This window comes from Pongo pygmaeus, chromosome 3 (genome assembly GCF_028885625.2).
Source record: "Pongo pygmaeus isolate AG05252 chromosome 3, NHGRI_mPonPyg2-v2.0_pri, whole genome shotgun sequence".
NCBI classification, from domain to species: Eukaryota; Metazoa; Chordata; class Mammalia; order Primates; family Hominidae; genus Pongo; species Pongo pygmaeus.
In genome coordinates, this window is record NC_072376.2 from 184,900,899 (window position 1) to 184,917,413 (window position 16,515).

Below are 16,515 nucleotides of genomic sequence, written 5' to 3' on the forward strand. Positions count from 1 at the left end.
GAAAACATTATTAAAATGAGTAGAATCATAAAACTGTTCTCAAAATTATAGAAACACAAGCAGGTAAAGAACATTATTCCGGAAGGCAAAAAATGGATATAGCAAGCAATAAGAATTTTAATTACAAGTATATCTCTAAGAAGAGATCATGGATTACCACCAAGAAACTAAAACAAATAAAGAAAATACATTGTGTGCAATGAAGTATCAATTTCTGATGTTTGCCTACTGCATAAGAAAGGTATTAGAATAAAAAAAAGATGTATATCACAAAAGAGAAATATTGTTTATTTATTGTTGTGTTTTCTTTATTTGTATTTTTTGTTTTAGTAATTTTATACTGTAGAAGTGCTTTTGAGGATATCTTTTTTTTTCTTTACAAAGTGATTAAACTTATCTATTGCACGGCATGGTGAATATTGTTAATAGAGTACATTTCAAAATTATTAAGAAAGTAAATTTCAAATGTTCTCACCACAAAGTATTTGAGGTGATGAATATATTAATTAGCTTGATTTAATTATTTCATGTTGTAGTCATAAATCATTATTACTTTGTAATCCATCAATATATAAAAATATAAATTGTCAATATGTAATAAAATTTTCTTAAAAAAGTTTTTAAGCCTGTTTTAAAAAATAAGTGATTAAACTTGTTTAAGCTCTATCCTCTTTCTCCTGATCCACCAATATCTCAGGAAAAGAGATTTAAATACTGTATATGAAAATAAAGCAGAAAAAAGCAAAAAAAAAATGCAAAATAAATAAATATAAAAACATGTTGATTGAAGAGAATTTTAAAAGAGAAAAAAATTCTAATTAATAGAATTATATAATAAAGCAGCAATGAGATAAATAAAATAACAAATATTTATAAATCAATTCCTCTATTAAAATATCTTAATATCACTGAAGTTACTACAGTGACCTAAAATTTTTTTTTAAAGTTTTTTTCTGATTCAAATTGAATGTACATATAAAATCCTTATCTAGGTACAGTTATGTTTTTTAAAAATAACAAGATAATGTCTGTGCACAGAATTTAGTAAGATATATGCCATTCAAAACCAACAACAGACTATGATGTGTTATATGATTTCTATTTCTCTTAAGAAGTTAAACATTATAGGCTGAGCTCATGCCTGTAATACCAGCACTTTGGGAAGCCAAGGCAGGCAGATCACTTGAGTCTGAGGCTAGCCTGGTCAACATAGCAGAACTCTTCCTCTATTAAAAATACACAAATTAGCTGGGCATGGTGGCACATGCCTGGAATCCCAGCTACTTGGGAGGCTCAGGCAGGAGGATTGCTTGAACCCAGGGGGCGTAGGCAACTGTGAACTGAGACGGTGCCACTGCATTCCAGCCTGGGCAACAGAGTGAAACTCTATCTCAAAAAAAGAAAAAGAAGAAAAAGAAGTTAAACACTGAAGAGTCTTTTAAGTATTTAGAAACGGCCAATTCAAAAGTGCTGATAATTTCTAACTTCAGCCTCTGGGATTCCCTGTTCAGGTTGAACTGTATAAAGGATGCATGTATATTTTTTTGCCAGCTGCTCTTCAAATGATGTGATGTCTTTTAATTACATTTTACATGGTAATTAATTTAAAATACCCATGCAAATTCTTCATCTTGGAATCCCTCTTCAGGCAGCGCCCAGATGCCCCAGGCTTTCAGCACTTTACTCCAGTTTCCAAAACATTCTTAAAGTACCTAAGATAATAGAGAGTTTTGAAAATATTCCAAGCAGCTAGAAAATAAAAATAGCCATTTGCCGAATGAACAATAAAAGAGCAACACGTATGTTTACATTTTTGAAATAAAGTAATACTTTTCATTATAAACACATGCAAATAGAACACAAAGAAATAGTACAATTTTTGAGTTATCTGAATATTTAGCTATTTTACAGCAGCCTCAATACAAAGCATCATCTTCAGTAGATGCTTTGATTCTACAGGGCCGTAACTGTTGTAATTTTCCTTTTGGGGCAGAGAATTTTTTCTAAAGGCATACTTTTATTTATTTACAATTTAAATAATTACATCATAATTTTACTTCGTATTTGTATTTTATTGCACATTTTAATCTGCTGCCATTTTGTTGACATTAATCTGAAAGAAGGACAAGATTGCCAAATCTGAATGCATTATATTGATCGTGCATCTCATCAGTTCACAGAGCAGCTCAGGGTGAGGTCGGTGAGAGCAGCTTGCCTTGGTAGGGACAAGTACATTATCACTGGCATTGCTGTAAGTCCTGACACATAGTAATAATAAGAGCAGATCAACTTTTAGTCTGTTTTATTATTGATGTTGAAGTCTCTGCAGGTAGTGCCTTCTCTTATTTTTTGCATCTAAGTTTCTGGGATTTTCTGCATCCTCACTGCCCTGCTGTCAGTGAAAACCATATTATTTAATAATATTAATAATAAAGTTTGCACATGTCAAAAGCAAGCTTTGACTTCACACTGAATCCAAAATAAGAAAAATCTTTTTCTCTAGGGAGAAAACATTTTCCCTGCAGAAGTCCATATGCACAAGATGCGGCCTCTAAGAAGTAACCAGGAAAAGCTGGACATTCCATACCTCATATGAAAACTTGAAGTATGCTTCTGGAATGGAGACATTTAATACATTTTGTATTTACTAGTGATTAAAATTAATGTTTACAGGGAGACTTAAAGATGGCTGCCCAGAAGCATAGGACACTCGCCTCCTCCACAAAGAAGACACAAAATAGCCAGTGTAGATAATCACACTTTGACTAGAGCATCTAAGAGAGAATGCTGGAGCTCAGCAGAGAAGTGACAGGAAACACCTATGGCTCTGAAGGAGGAGGTAAGGCAGAGGGCCTGGCTAGGAGCAGCTGGGAGCCCAAAGAGGCTTCCCAGTGAGGGAAAATGATAAGTGAGTGACCCCTGGTGGTCCACCTTCCCACTGTGAACTCTTGCACACGGCCACAGCCGTCTGACCAGCAGAGCTCACCACTTAGGGACTGATGATTGCCCCACCCTGCCCACCGTAGCCTGAGCCCTTGTGCATGACCTGCAGGCCTCAAGACTGACAGGCCCATGTCAAGACTGACAGGCCCCATGAGAGGGCCTGGTGCTGAGCCCTCTCCCTGTGCCCAAGCATGCTGCCCAGGACCCTGGAAATTGCCCCATTCTTGTTCACCAAAGCCTATGCCCACGAACATCAGATGGGGGGTAGGAGATGCCTAAGGACAGGACTGCCCAGTTTGGCACTGTTCCCCTAGTGCCCAAGCCTGCCACCTTGGGGACCTGGGAATTGATCAATGTTTTTGGACACCACAGTGCATCTGTATGCACCAGGGAATCTAGCAACACGCCCAGAAAACCTTCTGGCAGTGGTCAAGCATGCTGTCAGGTCTGGGAACCTCTCTGGCCAGTCCACCACGACTGGCATCTGTGCACCCCTCTCAGGAGCCTGAGGACAGGCCCATCCAACCTGTTCCTACCACTGCTGCTGGCACCCACCTGCACAAGCTCTACCTGGAAGCTTGAGGACTGGCCTGTCCAGCTGGTTGCAGCCACCACTAACACCAGCGCATAGTGCCTGGGAGCCTGAGGGTTGTCCAGCTACTGACATTACACATGTCATGCACGTTGCTTAGGGGCCTGAAGACTCATCCTCCTGCCCAGGTCACCGCTGCTGCTACCAGCACAAAAGCAAACTAACTGGAGGCCCAAAAATCAGCCTGCCTGAAACCAGTGACATCAGTTCCCACAGACACTGCCCTGGGGACCCAAGGACAGGCAAACTCAGCCTAGTGATCCTAACACTGGGGCCCAAGGACTGGGCCATGTGGCATCCTTACTCTCAGCAAAACCTCGCCATAGCCTCCACTAACAACTACAGCGTAAGCCACTGAGGAAATCACAAACACTACTGTCCCTCTTTACAGCTTAGAAACATCATATGGAGACTACACTACTTCACACACCCAGAACCAAAGCTAAAGTGCCCTACCCAACCAACACCACAGATACAGCCACAGGAAAAAATCTTCCCCTATGACGTCAACCCCCAAAATTGGAAGAAGCAATGGTTATACCAGATGCACAGATATCAATGTAAGGATGAAAGAAATGTAAAAAAGCAAGGATGACACCTCCAAAGAAACAATAATTCTCTAGCAACAGATTCCAATGAAAAAGAAAATTATGAAATGGTGAAAAATGAATTTAAAATAATGATATTAAGGGAGCTCAGTGAGATACAAGAGAACACAGATAATACAAAGAAATCAGAAAAACAACTCAGGATATGAATAAGAAATTTATCAAAGGAATAGATAGATAATCATGAAGAAGAATCAAACAGGTATCCTAGAAAGGAAGAATTTAATGAATCAAATAAAAAATACAATCAAGATCTTCAACAATAGACTAAATCATGAAGAAGAAAGAATTTCAGAATTTGAAGACAGGTCTTTGGAAATAGCCCAGTCTGACCAAAAAGAAAAAAAGAAAATAAATAGAAAGAATGAAGAAAGCTTATGTGTTATATGGGACACTATAAAGTTAGAAAATATTACAAATTTGGGTGTTCCAGAAGATGAAGAGAACACCAATGGCATAGAAAAGGTATTTAACAAAATGAAAGCCGAAAACTTTTAAATCTAGCAAGAGATTTAGACATCCAGGTCCAGGAAGCTCAGAGATCCCCAAATAGATACACCTTTGTTTTTTTTCCCTGACATGTAATAGACAAAATGTCAAAATTAAAAACAGAATCCTAAAAAGAGTGTCAGAAAAGTGTCTAGTCACATATAAGAAAACCCTTCTGTGAGATAAGACATACTTCACCCCATTAAAAATATTTATATACTCAGAACCAAAATCACTTAAATATGGTATGATAAAGCTGAAATACATTTCCTCATTGACGATGACTGTGCTCTGTACAATAATATCATAGTAACTTCCACTAAATATTTGGTTTTGTGTAGTACAAGTAAATATTTAAAAGTCCAAGTGATTAAAAAATTAAATGGCTGATTTAGTTACACTTAATTTTTAAAAAGATGTTGTCATATCTTTCTTTCCATACTTCCACTAAGAATATTTTTTATTCTCTTCCAATTACAAAAAAAGTTCTTATGTAAGGTTTTGAGTTATATTTTAAAATGTCTGTCTGAGATGTCACAGTGTTTAAGGATCAAAAGCTTAGTGTTTGTGATCAAACTGCCCAATTCTGAATTCCAACTCTGCCATTCATTTACTGGGCAAACTTGAAAAATGGTTTCACTGTTTTTGCTGTCTTCTTTAAAATGACAATAATATAATAATAGTACTATTCATAGGACTGTTTTGAGTATTTAATAAAATGTGTAAAAGGTATGCATAGTGTCTGGTACATCTTAGACATTCAGTAAAGATTGCCTATTTTCATTGTCTCTCTTTCTCTCTTTCTCTCTCTCTCTCTCTCGCTCTTGCTCTCTCTCTCTCTGCCTCTCCTTTATGAGCTTTACCTTTGCTAACCCTTTCACAGGAACAAGTGGCTAGTTGCTCACTTTAGTTCTTTTTTATCCTATAAATTCAATATTATTTTGTTGTAATTATCTTAACATATCTTTGTTTAGATTTAACTTTATGTTTATCAATTTATTTGTTTGTTTTTTTAATTTAAGATCATACTGCTGGGACTATTAACCTTCTTTCAAGAATGCATCTTTTAAAATTACATAACTGAAAGTTGATGACTAAAAATGCTTTCTGATCTGAGTTTAACTGAAGATGTTTGTTTACTTCTTTTTGGCTTTCATTCTTGTAAGAAAGTCGTGTTCTGTATAAAATTCTAGGTTTCAAATTATTATTTTTTCATCAATTTCAGATGTCATTTTACTCTCTTCAGGAATCTTTTGTTGCTGAAGAGGAGTCTAACATCAATGTTACCTACACATGTCTTCTCTCTGCCAGCTTTCAAGGTCATTTTTTTATTTTTGATATTTAAGTCACCCTATAATGTAAACTGGTACAATGTATTTATTTTCTATTGATGCATAACACATTACCACAAATTTACCAGCTTAAAACAATACAAATTTATTTGCTCCCAGTTTCTGTGGGTCAGAAGTCTGGGCACTGCATGTCTGGGTTTTCTGCTCAAGGTCTAGTTAAAGTGAAATCAAGATGTTACCCAGGCTGAACTCCCATCTGAAGGCTCTGGGAAATATTCTGTTTCCAAATTTACTCAGGTTGTTGACAAACTTCAGTTCCTTGAAATTGTAATACTAAGGTACTTATTTCCTTGCTGGTTGTCAGATGGGGGCTGCTTCGGCTAGTAGAGATCCCCCACGTTCCTTGCCGTATGCCTTCCATCGTCAAAGCCAGCAGTGGAGAATCTTCTTCTCATCAAATTCGTCTCACTCTTTAAAATTTATTTTGCCAGGAAAAATCCAGTCCCTATTATAAGTTTACCTGATTTGGTTGGATTCACCCAGGATAATCTCCCTCTTTTAAGGTCAACTGAATTGGAACCTTAATAACATCTGCAAATTCCCTTCAGAGCAGCACACAGATTAGTCTTTGACTGAATAATGTGTGCCATACATGGAGTGGGATTCTTCTTCTCCGTGTGGTTTCATTTGTTTTGTAGGTCTAGAATATTTTCATCTATTACCTGGTTAAATATGCTCTCATCTTCATTATCGCACTTCTCTTCTCCTGAAAACTCAGACAAACGTATGTAACATCAAATCATTATATGTTTTCTATGGCTCTTAATCTCCTTTTTGCATACTTCAACTCACAGTCTCCTTAAAATGTTGTTGCAGTGATGTTAACACTTCTAGTTATCTCTGTAAAAGTAAATTGACACGAATAATAAAAAACAATTGAAGAAAATCAGAATGATGGCATAATTGAAGGTCCCTTTTTAAAAGCTGCTTCTCATCATTCTAGTCATGAAGCATCCCGACTGTCCCAAGTAGAGGTGGCATGGGGGAGGGATGCTACTGAAAACTTTGTTTTATTGAATAGTCTGCAAGTATGTATTATTACAGATTATATACATCTTATGTTTATATGAAAATAATTTATCTCTAAAAAGGCATTCTTCATTCATATCATATAATATTTTTTACTATCATAGAGCAGTGTACCTGAATAGTACATAGCTCTAGTAACCTAAAAATGGCCAAATGCACCAGTCTTTTTCAATAACTAGAAGGCTACAGATCTAAGTACTTAAGTTACATACTGAGTAATTATTTTGGTCTCTCTTCCAGATCGGCAATTCTCTTTTAAGCTATATTTAATATGCTATTTAACCATTAATTTAATTTTTTATTTTAATATGTACATTTTTCATTCCTTTCCCCCTAGCTCTATTAAGGTATAATTGAGAAATAAAAATGATATCCATTTACAGTATACAACATGATGTTTTGATACATGCAAGTACACATTGTGAAATAATTAAATTAAGATAATTAACATATCCCTCATATCATATAATTATTATTTTTTGTGGTGAGAACATTAAAGATCTACTCTATTGCAGTTTTCAAGACTACAATATATTATCATTAACTATAGTCACCACGCTGTACAATACATCTCCAGAACTTATTTTCTTTGTCCAACACTTATATTCTTTGACCAACACCACCTCATCCCATCCTCTGCCAGCCCCTGGCAACTACCATTTTACTCTCTGTTTCTATGATTTCAAATTTTTCAGATTCTACATATAAGTGAGATAATGCAGTATTTCTTTTTTTGTGCCTGCTTTATTTCATTTAGCATAATGTCCTCCAGGTTCATCCATGTTTTTGCAAATGACAGTATTTTCTTTGTTTCTGTTTTAAGGCTGAATGGTATTCCATTGTGCTTTTGTAAATATATATATATGTGTGTGTGTGTGTGTATATGTATATTTATGTGTATATATATATATACAGTTATACATCACTTAATGACAGGGATATGTTCAGAGAGAAGTATAGTTAGGAAATTTTATCATTCTACAGAAATCATAAAGTGTACTGACACAAATCTACAGCCTACTAAATCCCTAGGCTATGTGGTATATTCTATTGCTCCTAGACTACTAACCTGTACAGCATGTCATTGTACCAAATACTACAGGCAATTATAACACAGTGGTAAGTATTAATGTATCCCAACATATAAAAGTAGAAAAAGTACAGTAAAAATAAAGTATAAAAGATAAAAATAGTGTACTTTAATAGATAACTTACCTTGAATGGAGCTTGGAGGACTGGAAATTGACTCTGAGTGAGTCCATGAGTGAGTGGTGAGTGAATGTGAAGTTCTAGGACATTACAGCATACCATTATCGACATTATAAGCATTGCACATTCAGGCTATACTAAATTTGTTTTAAAAATTTTTTTTAGTGATAAATTAAACTTAGCTTACTTTGACTTTTTACTTTATAAACTTTTTAATAATTTTTAACTTTTTGACTCTTTAATAATAACACCTAGCTTAAAACAAAAATATTTTACAGCTGTGCAAGAGTATTTTTCTTTATATCCCTATTTTATACGCTTTTCATTATTTTTAAAATTTAAAATTCTCTTTTTCACTTTTTAAACTTTTTTTGGTAAAAACTAAGACACAAATACACACATGAGCCTAGGCCAATACAGGTCAGGATCATCAGTGTCACTGCCTTCCACCTCTAGGGCTTGTCTCCCTCGAAGTTCTTCAGGGACAATAACAGGCATAGAGCTGTCGTGTCCTATACTAACAATGCCTTCTTTTGGAATGCCACCAAGGGACCTGCCTGAGATTGTTGTGCCATTAATCTTTTCTTGTTTTTTAAGTAGAAGTAGTATTCTCTAAAACAACAACAAAAAGTTATAGTATGGTCAATAAACAAACAAGTAACATGTCATTTGTTATCATTATTAAGTTTTATGTACTGTATGTTATATGCTTTTTATGACTGGTAGGCCTGTAATAGGTTGTTTATATCAGCTTCACCACGAACACATGAAGAATATGTTGTGTTCTGATGTTAAGACAACTGTGACTTTCCTAGGCGATAGGAATTTTTCAGCTTCATTATGATCTGATGGGACCACCATCGTATACGCGGTTCATTGTTAACAGAAACATCATTGTGTGGCATGTGACTGCATATATGTGTGTGTATATATATATATATATATATATATATATATATATATAAAACCAACCTAAGTGCATTGATGATGAACAGATAAAGAAAATATGGCATACGCGTACATACATATGTGTATATATATAAATGTATATATAATATATATTATATGTATGTATATACATACATACATATACACATATGTATATACATACATATACACTACATACATAAGTATATACATATGTATGTATGCATATACCATATTTCTTTATCCGTTCATCATCCATCAACGCACTTAGGTTGGTTACATACCTTGACTGTTGTGAATAGTGCTTCAATAAACATGAAGTGCAGATATCTCTTTAACATGCTGATTTTATTTCCCTTGAATGTATACCAGAAATGAGACTGCTAGACTGTATGGTAGTTCTGTTTTTAATTTTTGAAGAATTCCATACTGTTATCCATCATGGCTGCACCAATTTACATTTCTACCAACAATGCACACGCCTTCTGGTTTCTTTACATTTTGCCAACACTTACCTTTTGTCCTTTTGATAGTGACTATTCTATTAATAATAACAGTGCGAGGCAATATCTCACCAGGAGGTTGATGGGGAGCTCAGCTCAGCACCAGAATTCTAGTTGTCATATGAAGAAACAATAGCTAAGATTTACCTGTCACTAACATCAGCAATCACACAATGCCTGTATCACACAGATGAAGTGATCCATGACCATCTGCACTATCTTAATGTGGAGGAAAAGTTAAATATTAGATTTGAACTCAATTGAACATGGACACAAACAATGGTTACCAAGTCCCAGAACAGGTTGTGTGAACACCTTGAGGTGTTCATTCAGCGCTGTTTTGGAGAAATCTGTATTTCAATCTATTCCTATACATCAGTTATTGAAAAACAATAGACAATCATGAAAAACAAGTTGACTTTTTGTGTTCCTTGAGCCTGGTCACAAAGGGCCCTCATAACTGGACCTCATGCCAAACAACTCATTACAAAAAGAGATAGGGTCCCAGACTGTGCCAAAGCTTCATAACACCTCTTCTCATTTGTAGACGGACGAGTGGCCGACTACGGAACCCAGGCGGTTGCTTCCCGGTCTAGTGGTGAATCCTCCATAGTCTGGTGAGTGTAAATATCTTTTCCCTTCTCCCCTTCCCATTGCAATTTGCTTATTATATCAATCTACTTATTATATATTATTATATCATTTGCTTATTATACCTGCATTGCCATTTACATGAGGTAAAGATCGTTTACCCTTAAAGGTATTGTGTTTGTTTCTTTTCTTCTCCCCTCGTGCGTTTCCCACACAGAACACTTATTCATATAAGATAATCCCAATCCCTACCTCTTTTGCCATGTAAAAAAAATTCTGATAGGCCAGTGAAATTAAATTTAGGAACTGGAGGAAAGGAAGCAAAAAGACAGTTGAAGAGAGAAGGGACATCTTGTTGAAGTTACCTTGAACCAAACAGTGACTGTGAATGTAACAATTTGAGTCAGGCTAGAAAATAAATGATAAATCAAACACTATACCTAAGTTTTCTGATTATCTTAATTTTTCTTACCTCTGACAAGAAAGAATGAGCTTGTGTTTTTATGTCAAAGAAAAGTGCTTCAGTTACTAAAAGAAAGCAGGTTTTATATTTGTACATAGTTTATTGTTGAATGCACAGTTGACAGCCTCTGTTGAAAAATTCGATGCAATAGAAAAAGTTATCACTCAATTTGTAATGTGGACAGGAAAACTTTTTTCATAGAAAACTCATATTGCCAGGATCCTCTACGTTACATGTAGCTTGATTTTTTTAATAAAGATCAACTAACACTGCTTAAGCACAAATATGGTATATATTGTGTTAGAATTATATATAAATCAAGTAGCACAGACAGAGCAAAAACAACATGTAATACAATAGATTTCTTTATCTGAGATGTAATTTTCCTGATAAAATTGCTATGCTTCATTTCCAGCAATAGATTTAACTCAGGTAACATAAAACCAGGGAATGTCAGAAAGCTGCCGATTCTCCAGAGAAAGGGGCTCATCTTATTAAACGATGCAACTGTGACAGTGTGTAAGATATTTCTCAATTAATTTTGTTTTTCTGATAAGGTATTCTATACATTGGGGAACATGATATGTGCAAAGGTTTCTCAATAGCATTACTGAAAATTGATTTATGAGAGAGAGAATCAAGATCATGGGGCCCCCAAACAGCCTCTTGAAAGAGTGATTTTCCAAGATGAAATAAAAGTAAGACAATTCAAAAAATTCATCAGAGAACACCCTATGTGTAATGAATGTCTCAGGAGGTTTAGCCAGCTAAAAATCCAATCTATTTTCTTTAGAAGAGATTAGAAAATCTCTAAACAACTCAAGCCCCCTGCGTCACTATTTGAAATGAAATAAGTTTCAAGTTGTTTAACATTATCTAGGCTCCAGGTACTTGTACTAAACTTCAGTAAGAGAAAAGAAACTCTCAAAAATAGAATGCATAAAATGATAAAACATTAAATAAGACACAGATTTTTGTGAAGGAAGGAAGTTACCTTTTTTATTGCTCTCCAATTTTTAAATTTTTAAGTTGTGCTTTTTGAAGACTCTGAACTAGGAAGATAAAAATCAACATCATTTGAATAAGTAACAACACCTATATTGCGCTGACTTGCCTTCCTTCATTTTCAGTTACATCAGGATTTCCTCATATTAGTCTTCTTTGCATGCTGACCTATATTCTCTACTTGATTTAAAGTAGATAGCTTACATTATGTAACTGCTAGATTTAAAGTAGTCGCCTTATGTTATGTAGTGGTTGTTAAATTCAATTGAATTCGACCTAAAGTGGCCTCTATATGTAGTGAACTGCAACTTAACTTAGTGTGTATACTAACTGCAACTTAAGAGTATATTCAAAACCACAGTAAGATGCCATCTCACACAAGTCAGAATGGCTATTATTAAAAAGTCAAAAAATAGCAGGTGCTGGCGAGGTTGCAGAGAAAATGGAACTCTTATATACTGTTGGTGGGAGGGTAAATTAGTTCAGCCATGTGGAAGGCAGTGTGGTGATTTCTCAAAGACCTAAAGACAGAAAAACCATTCGACCCAGCAATCTCATTACTGGGTATATACCCAAAGGAATATAAATTATTCTACTATAAACACACATGCAGGCATATGTTCATTGCAGCACTATTCACAATAGCAAAGACATGGAATCCACCTAAATACCCGTCAAGACTGGATAAAGAAAATGTTGCACATATACATCATGGAATACTATGCAAACATAAAAAAGAATGAGATCATACCCTTTGCAAGAACGTAGATGGAGCTGGAGGCCACTGTCCTTAGAAAATTAACACAGAAACAGAAAACCAAATACTGCATGTTATCACTTGCAAGTGGGAACTAAATGATGAGAACACATAGACAAATTGTCTTAAAAGTCTTAAAAATTTAGATTCAAAATATCAAACTTTAACATTTCTCTTCTTTATACTTAATAGATTATAAGAAATTTAGCCTCACATATTAAATATATGGATTACTAAGGATGACAGGATATTCATGTATTATCATTAGACATAGAATATTATAAGAATCGTATGAAAGAGGGGCGTGGTGGCTCATGCCTGTAATCCCAGCACTTTGGGAGGCCAAGGTGGGTGGATCACAAGGTCAGGAGATGAGATCATCCTGGCTAACACAGTGAAACCCCATCTCTACTAAAAATACAAAAAATTAGCTGGGCATGATGGTAGGTGCCTGTAGTCCCAGATACTCAGGAGGCTGAGGCAGGAGAATCGCTTGAACCCGAGAGGCAGAGGTTGCAGCGAGCTGAGATCGTGCCACTGCACTCCAGCCTGGGTGACAGAAAGAGACTCTGTCTCAAAAAAAAAAAAAAAAAAAAAAGTAGTATGAAAGAATGAAAATAGTATTTTTACATACTGAACTTTTAACATATTTTACCATAGAGCAACTTATACATGTGTGGTTAATTATGAAATAATCTAGTTTTATCAAAACTATCCCTCATCAAATTAAATGTTATAAAATTTCCTATGAAATTTTATGAATTTCATTAAATTCCTATGAATTTAATTTACATGAATTGTAAGCTATACTAATAATGCAAGCCAAAAAGGAAACCTGATGATAAAGTCAAAACTTCTTCTAATATGAGAAATGTTTTAGTCTGCTACAAAAAATGTGGTCTTACATATATTCTTGTTTTTTTGAGACAGAGTCTTGCTCTGTCACCCAAGCTGGAGTGCACTGACACCCTCTGGGCTCACTGCAACCTCTGCCTCCCAGGTTCAAGCAATCCTCCTGCATCCCAAGTACCTGGGACTACATGCACGTGCCACCATGCCTGGCTAATTTTTTTTTTTTTTTTTTTTTTTTTAGTAGAGACAGGGTTTCACCTTGTTGGCCAGGCTAGTCTCGAACTCCTGACCCCAGGTGATCCACCTGCCTCGGCCTCCCAAACTGCTGGTATTACATATTACAGGCATGAGTCACCATGCCCAGCCACATTTATTATTTTCAGTGTTGATTGTTAACCCAAGTAAATAGTGTGCCTTAATTTATCAGCCAGTACTTACATAAAAGCATAAACTTTAGCAAAACCCATTACTGCTATTAAGTCTTTATCATATTATTTTAAAAGCTAGTTCATTTATTTGTTTAGGTAAGATATTCACATAGTTTAAAAAAACTATGCAAAGTTATTAAAGATATATCTCAACTCTACATCTGTCCTTATTCAACAGTTCTTAATGTTTTTGCCATTTTCTGGTGTATCTTTCAGGGGTGCTTTTCAAAAAGAGTTTTCTTTTGTATCTTTTCAGGGTTTCTCTAGCCTATATAATATGTGTAATTTGAATATAAAATTATCTATATTCTGTCTCACTCCGTCTCAAAATCACAAGTGACAGCACACTTGGTAGTTTCTTAGGTACTTGGTTTTCCTCTTAAACATTTTCTGAGTTCCACTGTTAGCCTGGCAATGTGGAGAGCTGGACAGGGCATGACTTTCATGCTTAAATCTAGAGAAAAACTAGATAAACTGAAAATTAAATTTTCCTTGAAAGCATTATAGAACTAAGGTCAAAGGGAAAACAACTTTCCACAGTTCTAGAGAAAGAGACATGGCTACGGGGAGAAATAGGACTAGATCCATTGCTTACCTGGGACAGGCATTGCCAAACTCAGTACTTTCTAGTGGAGAATTGTTATGCATTGCTAAAAGCTTGAATGTGGGTTTGCATGAGACTATGAACCCCCAGAGGTTGCAGAAATAGGAGTGTTCACAGTTTCTTGTAGGCTTTTCTTCCAGGAGCCCTCCCAGGCACTCACAGGAAGGTGGGCGAGTATCCTGAGAAAGCTTCCCTTGTGCAGCTAGCAAAGGGAGAGCCCTGCCATCCCTCTCAAAATACCCAGGCTCATCTCCCTGATCTCCTATACAGAGAAAACAAAACCTAATTTGCAGGGAGTTGGTAAAAACAAACAAGAAACAAAAAACCTGTAGCACGAGGGTACTAGTGGAAACCCACAGAAGCTGAAGAAGGGAAATAGGTGTGGAAGGCAAGGGGAGGGAAGCTAGAAACTACCAATGTGAGTGGGGAAGGAAAGCAGTCCAGGCCCAGCACTCCGACCGAATGGATGTGGAAGGCAGGCCACTCGGCCAGTGTTCACCGTTCCTTCTTGAGACTGAGGTTAACTAGAACATTAAAAAATACCCATTTCCCACATTCCCCCTACCACACCAGGGTTGAGTAAAAACAACAGAATCACACAGGTGGGAAACCGGCAAGAATAGGCTCTCTGGAGACAAAAACAAAGAAAAGATCAGAAATCAAAGTCAAAGTTAGAAATAAACATAAGCTATCACTAGAGAAATTGAAAGCCTCTGGTGACTATAATTAATAAGATTGTATTATATGCCTGAAAATTGCTAAGACAGTAGATTTTAAACGTTCTCACCACAAAAATAAGAGATAACAATGTAAGGTGATAGATACGTTGATTAGCTTGATTATGGTAAGAATTTCGCAATATATACATGTATCAAAACATCATGTTGTATACTAAAAATACATATAACGATGTTAATTATACTTCAATTTAAAAAAAATATATATTAGAAAAGAAGCCTAAAAATATGAAGTAAAAATGAAATATAACTTGTCAATCAAAAACAAAAAATTCACTGCAGCCAACCCAAACTATTCTACAAGAAATATTCAGAAAGCTTTTTGCATGGAGATTCTGATATAGGTCAGAAACTTAGAAATACAGAAAGAAATATAGAGCATTGAAAATGGAATAAATAGAGGTAAATAAGTTTTATTATTAATAATTTTTTAAAGATGACTGAGTGTTTAAAGCAATATAATAACAGTAACCATGCATTGTTTGCTTATAGTAGATATCAAAGTGGAATGTATGGCCATGATTCCACAAGAGAAGAGATGAAGAAATTGGAAACATATTGCCTTACACGTGAAGCCATAAAATATTATTCAAAAGGGGCTCAGATCATTTTTAAATGCATATTTTAAAGCACAGAAGAAATGACTAACACATAGGCAATAGAAAAAATAAAATGAAATAGGAAATAATGGCCGTTTGAACACAGAGAAGAAAGAAAATAATTAAACAAAGAATCAATAAAACAAATAAGAAAGGCTAGCTAGTTTTAAATACAAACATATTTAAAACTGCCAACTTAGTTTGAACATAAACAGGCCACAGGCATTTCCTACCAAATCTATTCTCAGGGTGTGGAGAGTTGTTGAAATGTCAGAATCATGACACCTTTCAAAAATACACAAATAAGCTCCATCTGAAGATTGTACAGCACATGTTTTGGCTTGTTCTTCTGCAATAGGGTAAAGCAACACAATTTTTGAGATACAAAATTTAAGAATTACAAAATATGAACAGGTCAGAATAACTCAAATGATATAGAACTATCGCAGAATCTGCAGCAGGTGCTTTTCTTGACTGTGGACACGAACTAGCTGGCACTGTACAACTTTGCGTTGCTTCAGACTCACTGCTTTTTACACACCTCAGTGACTTTATATTCTGACTGTAACCATTATTTTGGGGATAACTATTTTTAGTTTTACAATAACGCCAAAGGAAGCACATATACTCTAGAGAATACTGATGATTCAGGATAATATTGCTCCTGACCCTTCAACCCCTACACTGCCACTCAAACACAAACTTACAGTACACTTTATTGATACACTGATCTATAAATAACATCCTAATATTGCAAAGAAAGAAGAAAACTTCTCTGTAACTTTGTCAATTTCAGAGTCATTACTCCATTTCTGCACTTTGCTCTT